Genomic DNA, 16,234 nt, shown 5'->3' on the forward strand with positions numbered 1-16,234 from the left:
GGAAAAGGGGTACATCAAGGCTGTACACTGTCACTGCTTATTTAACTTCTATGCAGATTGCATTATCTGAAATGCTGGGCTGCATGAAGCACAAATTGGAATCAGGATGGCCAGGAGAAATATCAATAACCTCAGATATGCAGATGACACCACCCTTATGGCAGAAAGCAAAGAAGAACTAACATGCTTCTTAATGAAAGTGATAGAGGAGAGTGATATTGCTGGCTTAAAACTCAACACTCAAAAGAGCAAAGATCAAGGCATTCGGCCCCATCACTTCATGGCAAATAGATGGGGAAACAATGGAAAAAGTGACAGACTTTATTTTTGGGGGCTCAGAAATCAGTGCAGATTATGACTGCACCCATGAAATTAAAAGATGCTTACTCCTTGGAAGAAAAACTATGACCAACCTAGATGGCATATTAAAAAGCAGAGACATTATTTTCCCAACAAATGTCTGTCTAGTCAAAGCTAAGGTTTTCCATAGTCATGTACAGATGTCACAATTGGACTATAAAGAAAGCTGAGCACTGAAGAATTGATGTTTTTGAACCGTGATGTGGGGAAGACTGTTGAGTGTCTCGGACTGCAAGGAGATCCAACCAGTCCATCCTAAATGAAATCAGTCCTGAATATTCATTGGAAGGACTGATACTGAAGCTGAAGCTCCAGTACTTTGGCCACCTCATATGAATAACTGACCTATTGGGAAAGACCCTGATGCTTTGAAAGATTGAAGATAGGAAGAGAAGGGGAAAACAGAGGATGAAACTGTTGGATGGCATCACCAACTCAATGGACTTGAGTTTGAGCAAGCTCCATAAGTTGGTGATGGACAGGAAGCTTAGCATGCTGTAGTCCATGGGGTCCCAAAGAATTGGACATGATTGAGCAACTGAACTACTCAGGAGTTAATTTATAATCTGTGAGATTATTGGGGCTTTTCATTCCAAGAGAAATTTGTTAAAAATATAACCCTCTCTGAACTTTTGGTTTGGATTCTGTGCTTACCCCTTCCCCCCAGTGTGAAAATGAGGACAATGTTTCATTGAGTTATTGTGAGGGCTTATTTAATTTACAAGTAAAATTAAATTATATAAAAATTTTAAAGCTTTTAGTCACATAAATATTGTTCTCTTCATTATTCCTAAAAATAAAATCAGTTATCACATTTGAGTAAGATGGTGTCACTGTAAAACAATAGTAACTATTTATGAAGAACTTCATTTAAGGGACAATGTTGCAGTTGATGTACTTATCTCCTTTACTCATTATAATAACAGTATGTTAAGTTTGAAGAAACTGACACTAAGAGGTTAAATAATTTGAACAAAATCATACAGCTAGTTAATGGTCAAATTAGAATTCTAAACTCTTTGTCTGAAACAGAAGCTTGTGTTACTTTGCCAACATTTATTCAGTAAGGAAGACCAAACTTAGAGAATAATTTTCTGAAAACTAATGAAAAAATATATTCTTATGACAAACAGGAAATGTAAACATGTTCATTTTTCATAATCCTTGATATACATCAGAAAGAAATGGCAACTCCAATTATTCATCTGAACCTGATAAAAAACTGAGCTAAGAACGAATAAATCAGCGCTTAGAAAAGATTCATTTCCTTTTACTTTGCAATCTTACCTCTTCTTGTCACACAATGCATCACATCAGCCAGCTGAAATTACAAATAATATATTGGAAACTGCTTCAGTTTTCGTTTAAGCACCCCAGCACTTCTAGAGAGTTATTCTTTCTCAATACATTTGAAATTATTTTATTTCTATTGTTACTATAGAAAATATTTGGATACATTTTCCATTTAACCATGAGAGCAAATATAGTGAAAGGAAGCAGATATGGAGTTAATGTGGTCCTTTATGGACATGATTTCTATGTGGAATTTAACCTGCATAAGACAAGTGTTGCTTTATCCACAACATATGCCCAAGGCTCATTGGAAATACTCCAGTGAATCAAATGTACCAACCAGGGTGAAGAGGAAAATACACTGAGGATTATAAACATTTTATCAACATTTGTACCACTACTGAAACAGAAAACATGCCAGACAATGTCCATAGGGATAGGAAGACATGAGACACAGGCATATGCAATATTTTGAATAGTATCTATGTGAAGATATCTAAATGTGCAAAAGCCATGGCAGTAGTTTCTTGAATTTCCTAAATAAGTATTTCTCTGAAAAGCATTTTTTTACCTAGCTGGCTGAAATACTAAGATGAATGAATCTTATGTATAAACATTATAATTTCCTTTCTTATATAATAAAATGTCTCCATAAAGTAGCCCCCAAATCTATTAAGTACAAAACGAATTATTCAAAAACATGAAATTGAGAACAATAAAAGAAGAATGAGATAAAAGATGGTGCTAAGTGAATTCCCATAAAGAGAGATGAGAAACTTTGAAAAAGTGTTCATTAAAATTGTCAGTCTTTTCCAAGAATCTTCTTAGATTATTTTTTGATGGAAATAATGGGACAGGTTGTTGAGAAGGATCTATTATCCAAGTGTCCCTTTTTATCCAATTGTTAAACTGGGTCCCAGGAATTAAAGAAAGAATAAAATCTAGGAATTTTACAAGATTTTATAATTCAGATTCCTTTTAATCTAATATTAGAAGTGACAAAAATAATCTATTGACTGAATCACTGTTATTCATTCTGTTATTCACTCCACAAATATTTTTTGCAGACCTGCTATCTTTAGATACTATACAAAAACAGGGATACAATGGAATCAAAGTAGAAATGTTTCCCACCTTCACTCAGTTTACCAAGGAATCTCCAAACACAAATCTGAGGAGACACATCTTTAGAAAGACACATCCTTAGAAAGACACATCCTCTGAGAGGCTCCCTGAAACTCTAGATGGACAGAATGATTACGGTTTTCCCTAACCAAATCCATTCTCAGGGAGAGGTGACTGTTTTGTCAAATGTGTAGATAACAACCAATTTACAAGGGACATGAAGAAAGAGAAAATAACCCAATCAAATAAACAAAATAAATTTAAAAAAGTAGACCCTAAAAATTGGAGGCTTGTGAACATTCACCAAGAATGAAAAACAATTGTCATAAATATGATCACTAAATTCAGGAAAGTGGCAGTGATTTAGTTTTATTGCATTTACTCTGAATTATTTGAGTATAAATATTTTTCAAAAGTGATAGAATAATATGATAAGTATTTACCTGAGAATGGCATTAAAACATATATAATATCATGCCTGGGTCCAGCTCCCACAGGATCCAGGGGAACCTGAAGGAAAAATGGCATTGGCGGATGACTTAGAGAGAGATAAGGAAAGAATAAGGAGTTTATGATCTGAGCCACAGTCAGCTCCCAGTCTTGTTTTTTGCTGACTGTATAGAGCTTCTCCATCTTTGGCTGCAAAGAATATCTGATTTTGGTGTTGACCATCTGGTGATGTCCATGTGTAGAGTCTTCTCTTGTGTTATTGGAAGAGGGTGTTTGCTATGACCAGTGCATTTTCTTGGCAAAACTCTATTAATCTTTGCCCTGCTTCATTCCACATTCCAAGGCCAAATTTGGCTGTTACTTCAGGTGTTTCTTGACTTCCTATTTTTGCCTTCCAGTCCCCTATAATGAAAAGGACATCTTTTTTGGGTCTTAGTTCCACAAGGTCTTGTAGGTCTCCATAGAACCATTCAATTTCAGCTTCTTCAGTGTTACTTTTTGGGGCATAGACTTGGATTATGGTGATATTCAATGGTTTGCCTTGGAAACGAACAGAGATCATTCTGTCGTTTTTGAGACTGCATCCAAGTACTGCATTTCGGACTTTTTTGTTCACCATGATGGCTACTCCAATTCTTCTGAGGAATTCCTGCCAGCAGTAGTAGATATAATGGTCATCTGAGTAAAATTCACCCATTCCAGTCCATTTTAGTTAGCTAATTCCTAGAATGTTGACGTTCACTCTTGCCATCTCTTGTTTGACCACTTCCAATTTGCCTTGATTCATGGACCTGACATTCCAGGTTCCTATGCAATATTGCTCTTTACAGCATTGGACCTCACTTCTATCACCAGTCACATCCACAACTGGGTATTGTTTTCACTTTGTCTCCATCCCTTCATTCTTTCTGGAGTTATTTCTCCACTGATCTCCAGTAGCATATTGGGCACCTACTGACCTGGGGAGTTCCTCTTTCAGTATTTTGCCTTTTCATACTGTTCATGGGGTTCTCAAGGCAAGAATACTGAAGTGGTTTGCCATTCCCTTCTCCAGCGGACCACATTCTGTCAGACTTGTCCACCATGACCCATCTGTCTTGGGTGGCCCCACATGGCACCGGTTAGTTTCATTGAGTTAGACAAGGCTGTGGTCCTAGTGTGATTAGATTGACTAGTTTTCTGTGATTATGGTTTCAGTGTGTCTGCCCTCTGATGCCCTCTGGCAACACCTACCATCTTACTTGGGTTTCTCTTACCTTGGGTGTGGGGTATCTATTCGCGGCTGCTCCAGCAAAGCACAGCCGCTGCTCCTTACCTTGGATGAAGGGTATCTCCTCACCGCCACCCTTCCTGACCTTCAACGTGGAATAGCTCCTCTAGGCCATCCTGCACCAGCACAGCCACCGCTTCTTGGATGTGGGTTGCTCTTCCCGGCCAGTGACCCTGGCCTCGTACGTGGTGTAGCTCCTCCAGACCGTTGCCCCTGACCTTAGACATGGGGTGGCTCTTCCTGGCCGCCACCCTGACCTCAGACGTGGGGTGGCTACTCCTGGCCGCCACCCCTGAACTCCGATGCGGGGTGGCTCCTCTCGGTCGCGCTTAGTGCGCCGGCCGTGGCAGTTGCTTGCATGTAGGGAAAACCGCTAGACCATTCAGGTATGACCTAAATCAAATCCCTTGTGATTATACAATGGAAGTGAGAAATAGATTTAAGGGCCTAGATCTGACAGATAGAGTGCCTGATGAACTATGGAATGAGGTTCGTGACATTGTACAGGAGACAGGGATCAAGACCATCCCCATGGAAAAGAAATGCAAAAAAGCAAAATGGCTGTCTGGGGAGGCCTTACAAATAGCTGTGAAAAGAAGAGAAGCAAAAAGCAAAGGAGAAAAGGAAAGATATAAGCATCTGAATGCAGAGTTCCAAAGAATAGCAAGAAGAGATAAGAAAGCCTTCTTCAGCAGTCAATGCAAAGAAATAGAGGACAACAACAGAATGGGAAAGACTAGAGATCTCTTCAAGAAAATTAGAGATACCAAGAGAATATTTCATGCAAAGATGGACTCGATAAAGGACAGAAATGTTATAGACCAAACAGAAGCAGAAGATATTAAGAAGAGGTGGCAAGAATACACAGAAGAAATGTACAAAAAAAATCTTCATGACCTGGATAATCACGATGGTGTGATCACTCATCTAGAGCCAGACACCCTGGAATGTGAAGTCAAGTGGCCATTAGAAAGCATCACTATGAACAAAGCTAGTGGAGGTGATGGAATTCCAGTGGAGCTCTTTCAAATCCTGGAAGATGATGCTGTGAAAGTGTTGCACTCAATATGCCAGCAAATTTGGAAAACTCAGCAGTGGCCACAGGACTCGAAAAGGTCACTTTTCATTTCAATCCCAAAGAAAGGCAATGCCAAAGAATGCTCAAACTACTGCACAATTGCACTCATCTCACACGCTACTAAAGTGATGCTCAAAATTCTCCAAGCCAGGCTTCAGCCATACATGAACCACGAAATTCCAGATGTTCAAGCTGGTTTTAGAAAAGGCAGAGGAACCAGAGGTCAAATTGCCAACATCCACTGGATCATTGAAAAAGCAAGAGAGTTCCATAAAAACATCTATTTCTGCATTATTGACTATGCCAAAGTCTTTGACTGTGTGGATCACAATCAACTGTGGAAAATTCTGAAAGAGATGGGAATACCAGACCACCTGACCTGCCTCTCGAGAAATCTGTATGCAGGTCAGGAAGCAACAGTGAGAACTGGACATGGAACAACAGACTGGTTCCAAATAGGAAAAGGAGTGTGTCAAGGCTGTCTATTGTCACCCTGCTCATTTAACTTCTATGCAGAGTACATCATGAGAAACGCTGGACTGGAAGAAACACAAGCTGGCATCAAGATTGCCGGGAGAAATATCAATAACCTCAGATATGCAGATGACACCACCCTTATGGCAGAAAGTGTAGAGGAACTAAAAAGCCTCTTGATGAAAGTGAAAGAGGAGAGTAAAAAAGTTGGCTTAAAGCTCAACATTCAGAAAACAAAGATCATGGCATCTGGTCCCATCACTTCATGGGAAATAGATGGGGAAACAGTAGAAACAGTGTCAGACTTTATTTTTGGGGGCTCCAAAATCACTGCAGATGGTGAATGTAGCAATGAAATTAAAAGACGCTTACTCCTTGGAAGGAAAGCTGTGGCCAACCTAGGTAGCATATTCAAAAGCAGAGACATTAGTTTGCTGACTAAGGTCCGTCTAGTCAAGGCTATGGTTTTTCCAGTGGTCATGTATGGATGTAAGAGTTGGACTGTGAAGAAGGCTGAGTGCCAAAGAATTGATGCTTTTGAATTGTGGTGTTGGAGAAGACTCTTGAGAGTCCCTTGGACTGCAAGGAGATCCAGCCAGTCCATTCTGAAGGAGATCAACCCTGGGATTTCTTTGGAAGGAATGATGCTAAAGCTGAAACTCCAGTACTTTGGCCACCTGATGTGAAGTGTTGACTCATTGGAAAAGACTCTGATGCTGGGAGGGATTGGGGGCAGGAGGAGAAAGGGACGACAGAGAATGAGACGGCTGGATGGCATCACTGACTCAATGGTCGTGCGTCTGAGTGAACTCCGGGAGTTGGTGATGGACAGGGAGGCCTGGCATGCTGCGATTCATGGGGTCACAAAGATTCGGACATGACTGAGCGACTGAACTGAACTGACCATTTCCAGTCCTGCTGAGTTTTCCAAATTTGCTGACATATTGCGTGCAGCACTGAACTGAACTGAAGGAACGGATGTTGAAGATAAGAAAATAGAGTAAAGAAAGAGGCTGATATTGCTTGGTTTACATAGAGAACCAATAAAACTCCAAGACAAGAAGTTTGCCCTGTTCACGGAGGCCTAGGTGCCCTCCGGTCTCCCGAGGGAGTGAAGACGCAGAACATCTTCCCATTCAGGTCTTAGAAACCCAGGCAGATAAGTGAATGCAGGGAGCCTTTATGCTCCAAGAAATCCACCTGAAAAAGAGAGGGAGGGTGAGGGAGAGAGAGAGAGAGAGAAAATGATTGTCGTGGGGTGACCAAGCTTCTTCCAGCAAGGCCCATTTATTTTTATTTTCAAAATGGTCTTTTATACCTTTACTTGTACATAGAGGGAAATGAAAGAAGCAAAGTCATACAGAGTCAGCCCAAACATTACATCTGTTTTGTCTTTATCGAAACCAGGATTTTTTCTGCAAACCTTTCCCATAGACGATGTTGTGTACATTATCTTCTGGCCTTGGAGGCTTGTGAGCATTTTATGGCCCTCTTTTGATAAAGGCTGTTCAACCAGAAAACTTATTTTTCCTTGAAATGTTTTTTCTTTATATTTCTAATCTATGTCAGCCTCAGAATATATTAAACAAGTTACATTTCTCACGGAGCAAGGTTGCAGTGAGTTACAAGAAAGAACCAATTAGCTCATAAGTCTGATGTGGTTAATTTCAAGGCTACACTTGTTTTTCTTACATTCTAACTATGTTTACTAATGCACTCCCAGGTGCACAGTGGATAAGAGATATGGAAACTTAACAACAAGCATTGGCCCAATAATGAAATCTTACACCAAAACTACTCTAATAACTTTTAACTCTTTAAAAGGCTCTATGTTTTAGGCTTTCTGGACCTCTTGCAGTTGGGAGGCTGTAAATAATCATATGCGTAGCTGCAAAAGTCTGGATATACCTGCCAAGCAAGCTAGAATGCTAACAGAGGGGGTTTGATTTGAAATATTCCTCTCATGTCCAGGAGACTTATTAGCTATAGCCCTAAGTTGATTTTCTCCAGAGAAACGTGGTCGGGGATAGCCCCCTGTTAATGTCAGAGGAGTTGGTGAAAGTCATGAAATAGTAAAACAGACAGATTCTGGTTTTGGGGTAGATGCTCGAGAAAGCCTAGGGAGCCCTTTGAGTTCTGAAGCCTTGCTTAACAGTTCTCTTCCACATGACTTTGTCATGGGTGGGATCTCCCATGGTGGCTCCCGGCAATATCATGTATGAAATGAATCGCCAGTCCAGGTTCGATGCTTGATATTGGATGCTTGGGGCGGTGCACTGGGACGACCCAGAGTGATGGTACTGGGAGGGAGGAGGGAGGAGGGTTCAGGATGAGGAACATGTGTATACCTGTGGCGAATTCATGTTGATGTATGGCAAAACCAATACAATATTTTAAAGTAAAAAAAAAAAAAATAGAAAATAGGTACTGAACTTTACAAAATAAAAAGCTCTACATTTAAAGTACATTTTATCTGTTTGGACTTTTATCTCTTTAGTCCCGTATCATTGTTAATATATAAATTCTTAAACCATAGGAAATTGTCAACGTTCAGCCTGAAAATACACCGGAAATTACACACTCATTTTGAAACTCTACATTTGAAGTAAGATGCAGCATTGCAGGATCCTTTCAGGGACTGATTAACAAAATTAAAACTATCTATTCACATCGTGCTATGTTTTTAAAAAATACGTTTCATTTCCAGAAAATTCTGCATAAGAAATAACATTTTCTATAATTTTCAATGCCAATAACAAAGCACTGGAGAAACTGGGTCATTGAAGTGAAAGAAACATTGGGAAATTATTATGTTAACTATTATGTGGCCTGTTAAGAGACTATAAACAGCAAGCACAGCTATACAGATATTTAGGAATTTCAGGATTTAATTTAATTTCTTTTAAAGTGGCCTTTATTTTTTAACAAAATCTCACTTATTGGCAGGAAACATTGCCTTATAGGCCATGTCTTTGAAGGCTTCTTTACTGGCTGGTCTCTCAAGAGTGTAGATGTAGTGGTTCAACAAGGGGGCCACAGAGGTACTAAGAATAGCTAGTCCTTTTATTAATTACACCATTTCTTTGGCCAAGGGATTAGCATACATGAATATACAGCTTCCATAGGAGATGGAAATGACAATCACGTGAAAGGAACAAGTAGAGAAGGCCTTTTTTCTCTGACTAGCAGATGAAATCCTCTGAAGTCCTAATAATGTGCATATAGGACAAAATCCCTAATGCCAAGGTGAACAGCAAACTAACAAAAGCAAAGTAAAATCCCACTACCACTGGAAGTCATGTATCTGAATAAGACAATTGTAAAAGGGGGAGACAGTCACACACAAAATGATCAATGTGAACAAGACAATTGTAAAAGAGGAAAACAGTCACACAAAAAGTGATCCAAAAGTGATTACTGTGCTTCTATTGGAAGGACAGTAATCCAGCTGGAGGAAAAGCATAAGGCATTTGGAAGATGGTCAGAAACCTGCCCAGCCAAGCACAGAGCAAAGCAGGCTGCAGAACTTGCTGTTCACAATGGTTGTGTAATGCATGGGCTTGCAGATCACAACATAGTGGTCATAGGACATGGAGGTTAGAATGTGAAATTCAGTCACCCCCATGAAAATAGAGAAAAATAGTTAGACTGCACAATTGTAGAAATAGTCTTGTCCCTGGTGATGCTTGCTCCCAGAAATCTGGGGATACACACAGTAGTAAAGGAGATTTCTAAGAAAGAGAAGTTTCAGAAGAAGAAATATATTGGTGTCTGGAGATGGGAATCCACTCAGGTTGGAGTGATAATAGGTTTCCAGTAACAATATATATGTGATAAACAAAAAGAGGAAAATCACAATCTGAAGGTCAGGATCATCAGAAAGGCCTACGAGGACAAACTCTGTGATCACTGTGTGGTTCATTTCTCTGTCTCTTTTTCTCCTTTTTCCTTCTTATAAATATATTTAGGTGGAAAGTGTATTAAAGGGAAAAGATGAAAGATTTAATTCACTGTGATCAATATCATTATCATGAATACAATTCTAAAACACTCTCTATATTCATGCCAATGTTATTTTCTTTTGATGATTTTCTTTGCATTGTACCTTAAAACGTTTGAGTCCTGCTTTATTTACTAGCACTCATTCTAAATCGAGTAGGAGATGTTAGGAAATTTTCATACAATAAGTCATATTATTCAGCGACTATAAATTAAATCAATTCTTTGCTTTGTCCAATTTATTCAAATAATTGCATTTTTAAAGAAATAATCATATAAATACATTTTTCTGTGATGTATTTATTAAAGGATACCATAACTTGAAAGTGTTTCCCAGATGGGTCAGTGATAAAGAATACATCTGCCAAGCAGGAGATGTGGGTTCAATTTCTAGGTCGAGAAGATCCTCTGGAAAAAAAATGGAAAACCACTCCAGTATTTTTGCCTGGAAAATCATGCACAGAGGAACCTAGAGGGCAACAGTCCATGGTCGCAAAGAGTGGGCATAATTGAAGTGACTTAGAACACACCGTGCTTTGTCTCATTTTAATTTGCATTTCACTGATGACTTATGCTGTGAACATTTTTCATATGCTTGTTTACCACCTGTATATCTTCTTTGAGGAGAGGTCTGCAAAGGTCTATTGTCCATTTGTTAACTGGGTTGTTTGTTTCCTTATTGCTTAATTTTAAGTATTCTTTGCATATTTTGCATAACAGTGCTTTGTCAGATGTTTCTTTTGCAAATACTTCTCTCATTCTGTGGCTTGCCTTATAATTCTCTCATTATTACCCTTACAAGGCAGGAGTTTTAAATTTTAATTATGTTCATTTATGTCATGGATCACACTTTTGTTGTTATTTCTTAAACATTGCTCTACCCAAAGTCACATAGGTTTATTCTATATGATCTGTTTATCTTGCATTTAATGTTTGTTTTCCTAGTCTCCTGAGGTGGCAAATTAGATTTTCAATTTTAGATCTTTCTTCCTTTCTAATATGTTTATTCAATGCTATAAATTTATCTTTCAACACTGTTTTTGCCATATCCCACAAATTTTGATAAGCTGTATTTTCTTTATCATTTCAAAGTATTTAACAATTTATACTCACATTCCTTCCATGTTTCATAGGTTATTTAAAATCATGTTGTTTAATCTGCCTGTATTTGAGGATTATTTAGTTATTTTTTGTGTGTGTAATTGATTTCTAGTTTAATTCCATTCTAATCTGGTCTTAGAGTAGACACTGTATTATTTCTATTTTTAAAATTTGTTTGCTGTGTCTGAGGCCCAGATTGTAGTCTGTCTTAGTAAATATTTTGTGTGCACTTGAGAAATACAGATTTTTCTGTTAATTTGTGAATTAACTCGATGTGCGTTAGTTGCTCATTCATGTATGACTCTTTGTGACCCCAAAGACTGTAATCCACCAGGCTCCTCTGTCTATGGGATTTCCCAGGCAAGAATACCAGAGTGGTTTACCATTTCCTCCTCCAGGGCATCTTCCTGACCCAGGGATTGAACCCAGGTCTTCCGCATTGCAGGCAGATTTTTTACCCTGTAGCTACCAGGGAAGCCCAAAATAGGTGTCAATTTTAACCAGTTGGTTGATAACTTTGCTGAGTTCATCTATATCTTACTGATTTTCTACCTACTGGATATATTCCTTTCTGATAAATAGGTGTTGATGTTTTCAACTGGGATAGTGTGTTCATCTATCTTTTAGTAATTCTATTAGTTTATGCATCATAGAGTTTGTCTCTTGTTAAGTATTAGGAATAGTCATTAGAAATTTTTAGTCCATCTTGGAGAATTGACCTATTTTCAAAGAGACATTTTATGGAGACATTTTATTATATGATAAAAGAAAATGTAAGATTTATACATAAGATTCATTCCCAGTATTTCAGTCAATAAGAAGTAAAAAAGACTATTCTTCAGAGAAATCCTGACAGGAAATTCAGGAAATCTCTTCCAAAATTTGGCATATTTAGATATGTTCACATATATATTATTCAAAATACTCTATTTGCTTCTAGCCTATTTCTCATGCTCTTCTATCACTTTAGACATTGTCTGACAAATTTTCTTTCAATAGTGGTACAATTGTTGATAACACATTTATAATCATTAGAGTATTTTCCTCTTGGCCTTTGTTGGCACTTTGGATTCACTGGCATATTTCCTATGAGCCCGGGGCATGTGTGGTGGATAAAACATGTGGCTGATACTGGTTAAAACCATATAGAGTCATGTCCATAAAGGACCAAGTAACTCCATATTTTGCATCCATTCACTATTTTTGCTCCCATGGCTACAATGGAAGATGTATTAAATATTATCTATAGGCAAAATAATTCCAAATGTATTCAGCATGTGAGGGTGACTTTTAGAAGTGCTGGTTTGCTTAACCTAAAACTGAAATGATTGCCAATATATTTTTTAATGACTTAACCAACTGATATGATGCATTTGTATGACAAGGAGAGATAGGATTGTAAAGAAAAAGGCAATGAAAGCTTTGTTTTTGTATATTTTACTTTTAATTTAAATAAGCCATCACTTGATGAAGGTGGAAGAGGAGAGTGAAAAAGTTGACTTAAAACTCAACACTCACAAAATGAAGATCAGAGCGTCCAGTCCCATTCAGTAAGTAAGTAAGTTCAGTTGCTCAGTCGTGAGCAAAGTCGTGTCCAACTCTTTGCAACCCCATGAATCGCAGCACACCAGGCCTCCCTGTCTATCACCAACTCCCAGATTTCACTCAGACTCACGTCCATCGAGTCAGTCATGCCATCCAGCCATCTCATCCTCTGTCGTCCCCTTTTCCTCCTGCCCCCAATCCCTCCCAGCATTAGAGTCTTTTCCAATGAGTCAACTCTTCGCATGAGGTGGCCAAAGTACTGGAGTTTCAGCTTTAGCATCATTCCTTCCAAAGTAATCCCAGGGCAGATCTCCTTCAGAATGGACTGCTTGGATCTCCTTGCAGTCCAAGAGACTCTCAAGAGCCTTCTCCAACACCACAGTTCAAAAGCGTCAATTCTTCGGTGCTCAGCTTTCTTCACAATCCAACTCTCGCTTCCATACATGACCACTGGAAAAACCATAGCCTTGACTAGACGGACCTTAGTCAGCAAAGTAATGTCCCTGCTTTTCAACATGCTATCTAGGTTGGTCATGGCAAATAGATGGGGAAACACTGGAAACAGCAACAGACTTTATTTGCTTAGGCTTCAAAATCACTGCACTTGGTAACCGCAGCCACGAAACTAAAAGATGCTTGCTTCTTGTAAGAAAAACTATGACAAACTTAGGCAGTGTATTAAAAAGCAGAGACATTACTTTGCTGACAAAAGTTCATATAGTTAAAAGCTATGTTCTTTTCCAGTAGTCCTTTATGGATGTGAGAGTTGGACCACAAAGAAAGCTGAGTGCCCAAGAATTGATGCCTTTGAGCTGTGGTGTTGAAGAAGACTCTTGAGAGTCCCTTGGACTACAAGATCAAACCAGTCAATCCTAAAGGAAATCAATCCTGAATATTCATTGGAAAGACTGATGCTGAAGCTGAAGCTCCAATACTTTGGCCACCTCATGCAAAGAGCCGATCATTAGAAAACACCTTGATGCTGAGAAAAATTGAACACAGGTGGAGATGGAGACAACAGAGGATGATAGCATCACTGACTCAATGGACATGGGTTGGAGAAAGCTCTGGGAGATGGTGAAGGACAGGGAAGCCTGGCATGCTGCAGTCCATGGGGTTGCAATGAGTCTGACACAACTGAGGGACTGAGCAACAACAACAGAATTATTTCATGAAATATTATACTCATTTTCATAGTGGAAAAATAAACAAACCTAAAACTCAAGAGAGTTGTATTTTTAATGCATTTCTCTCAGAAAGCAAAGCCATATAATGAAACACATTATAAATTAAAATTAAGTCCTGATGCCATCTTATTATAACACTTGTTTTTCCTTTTAAAGTTAAAATTATCTTCAAATATAGATACTAGTTAACAAACTGAGACAATCAGGAGAGAAATAGAATATCTCTATGAAAACCTACAAACTTTCAGAGTGATTTTAGGTGATAACTATTTTTCCTCATTATTCCTATTCATGCTGGTTGGTGCTTTGAACTGACCTACTTGATTTGACTCCCCTTTTTTATTAGGAAAAATGTAAGGTCATTTTTTCCCCCAGAAGAATCAGAGAAACAGAATTTTGAACTAATTGTAAGATTATTAAAAGGCAATCTTAAAGCAATAATCTGAAAATAATCTAAACTGATTCTTCTTATGAGTTTGTTTCCATTTAGTTATGATGAAGTTCTTACATGATATTAGAAGTCAGCCTTGTTGGTGGGAATGCAAACTAGTACAGCCACTATGGAAAACAGTGTGGAGATTCCTTTAAAAACTGGAAATAAAACTGTTTTATGACCCAGCAATCCCACTGCTGGGCATACACACTGAGGAAACCAGAATTGAAAGAGACACATGTACCCCAATGTTCATCGCAGCACCATTTATAATAGCCAGGACATGGAAGCAACCTAGATGTCCATCAGCAGATGAAAGGATAAGAAAGCTGCAGTACATATACACAATGGAGTATTACTCAGCCATTCAAAAGAATACATTGGAATCAGTTCTAATGAGGTGGATGAAACTGGAGCCAACTATACAGAGTGAAGTAAGCCAGAAAGAAAGACAGCAATACAGTATACTAATGCATACATATGGAATTTAGAAAGATGGTAACGATAACCCTGTATGCAAGACAGCAAAAGAGACACAGATATATAGAACAGTCTTTTGGACTCTGTGGAAGAGGGCGAGGGTGGGATGATTTGGGAGAATGGCATTGAAACATGTATAATATCATATAAGAAACGAATCACCAGTCTAGGTTCAACGCAGGATACAGGATGCTTGGGGCTGGTGAACTGGGATGACCCAGAGGGATGGTATGGGGAAGGAGGTGGGAGGAGGGTTCAGGATTGGGACCCCATGTACACCCGTGGCAGGTTCATATTGATGTATGGCAAACGAATACAATATTGTAAAGTAAAAAATAAATAAATAAATAAAATAAAATCTGAAAGAAAAAAAAAAAAAAAGAAGTCTGCAAACACAGTCAAGAGTGCAAAATCATTCCAGAAAAAAAATTCAAGTTTTTTTAAAATAAAAATTTACCCAAGGTATTAAATTAAACCAATGTTCTGTTGTCTTCTGTGACAAATTAAATTTGCACAAAAAAATAACACCAAAAAATTATGGTCAAGTGAGCGGGAAAGATCAACAATTGGAATGCTGTGCAGTAATTCTGATGGTGCAACATGCCTTAAGGATAAAAATGTTTGCAGCATCACTTATGACTTCCTAGGAGGCTTAAGATAATAAAAACGAATTCAGTACATGTAGACAATACAGGAGGCTAATTTATGTTTCCAGTTTTATTGTGGAATTTAGGAAGCTTCTCACAGGCATATTTATATAAAATAAGGAAAAACAATGTCTCTGTCTCTAATAATTGTTTAAATATTGTTGCTTCTTTAAATTGGAAAATTTGGGGAATGATAGGACTCTTTTGTTAAAAGAGCCATCCTTAAAATTACTTTAGATTGACAGAGATGTCCTGAAAGTCGTTTCTAGCTATTTTATTTAGCACGATGGCAAGCCTTTATTTATATAATAGGTTAATTTTCACACTCAACGAGCTACAAGCTTAATTTGACAGCGTGGTACCCATTATTAGAATTCATTAAAAAGAAAGGGACAGAAAGGAATACGAAGCTTGTTAACCTAAGCTCCATGGAACTAAGGGGAAAATATGGATGGATTTTTAGGAAAGCAAGTCTGAAATTATGTCTTAGAAATTCTTCATTACACCAAGGAAATACCAGGAATGGTTGACAGATCACTCCTTAGAAAGTGTTTATAGATCAGAGTGATACAGAGTTGTTAATTACAGAGGCTTGTTAATTGAGAATGATGACTATTGTGTTTATAAATGCCTATCATGTAATTGAATTGCTATACTTTTGTCTACAGAATATGAAATTTCAATGCCTATTTTTCTTGCTAGTGTTCTTCACCTTTCTTTTTCCTCTAGTCCCTGAGGATTAGGGAAAAAATAAGTTCATTTTCTTGTGAACATCACATTCTCTCTCTGTAG

This window comes from Capricornis sumatraensis, chromosome 4, assembly GCF_032405125.1.
Source record: "Capricornis sumatraensis isolate serow.1 chromosome 4, serow.2, whole genome shotgun sequence".
NCBI classification, from domain to species: Eukaryota; Metazoa; Chordata; class Mammalia; order Artiodactyla; family Bovidae; genus Capricornis; species Capricornis sumatraensis.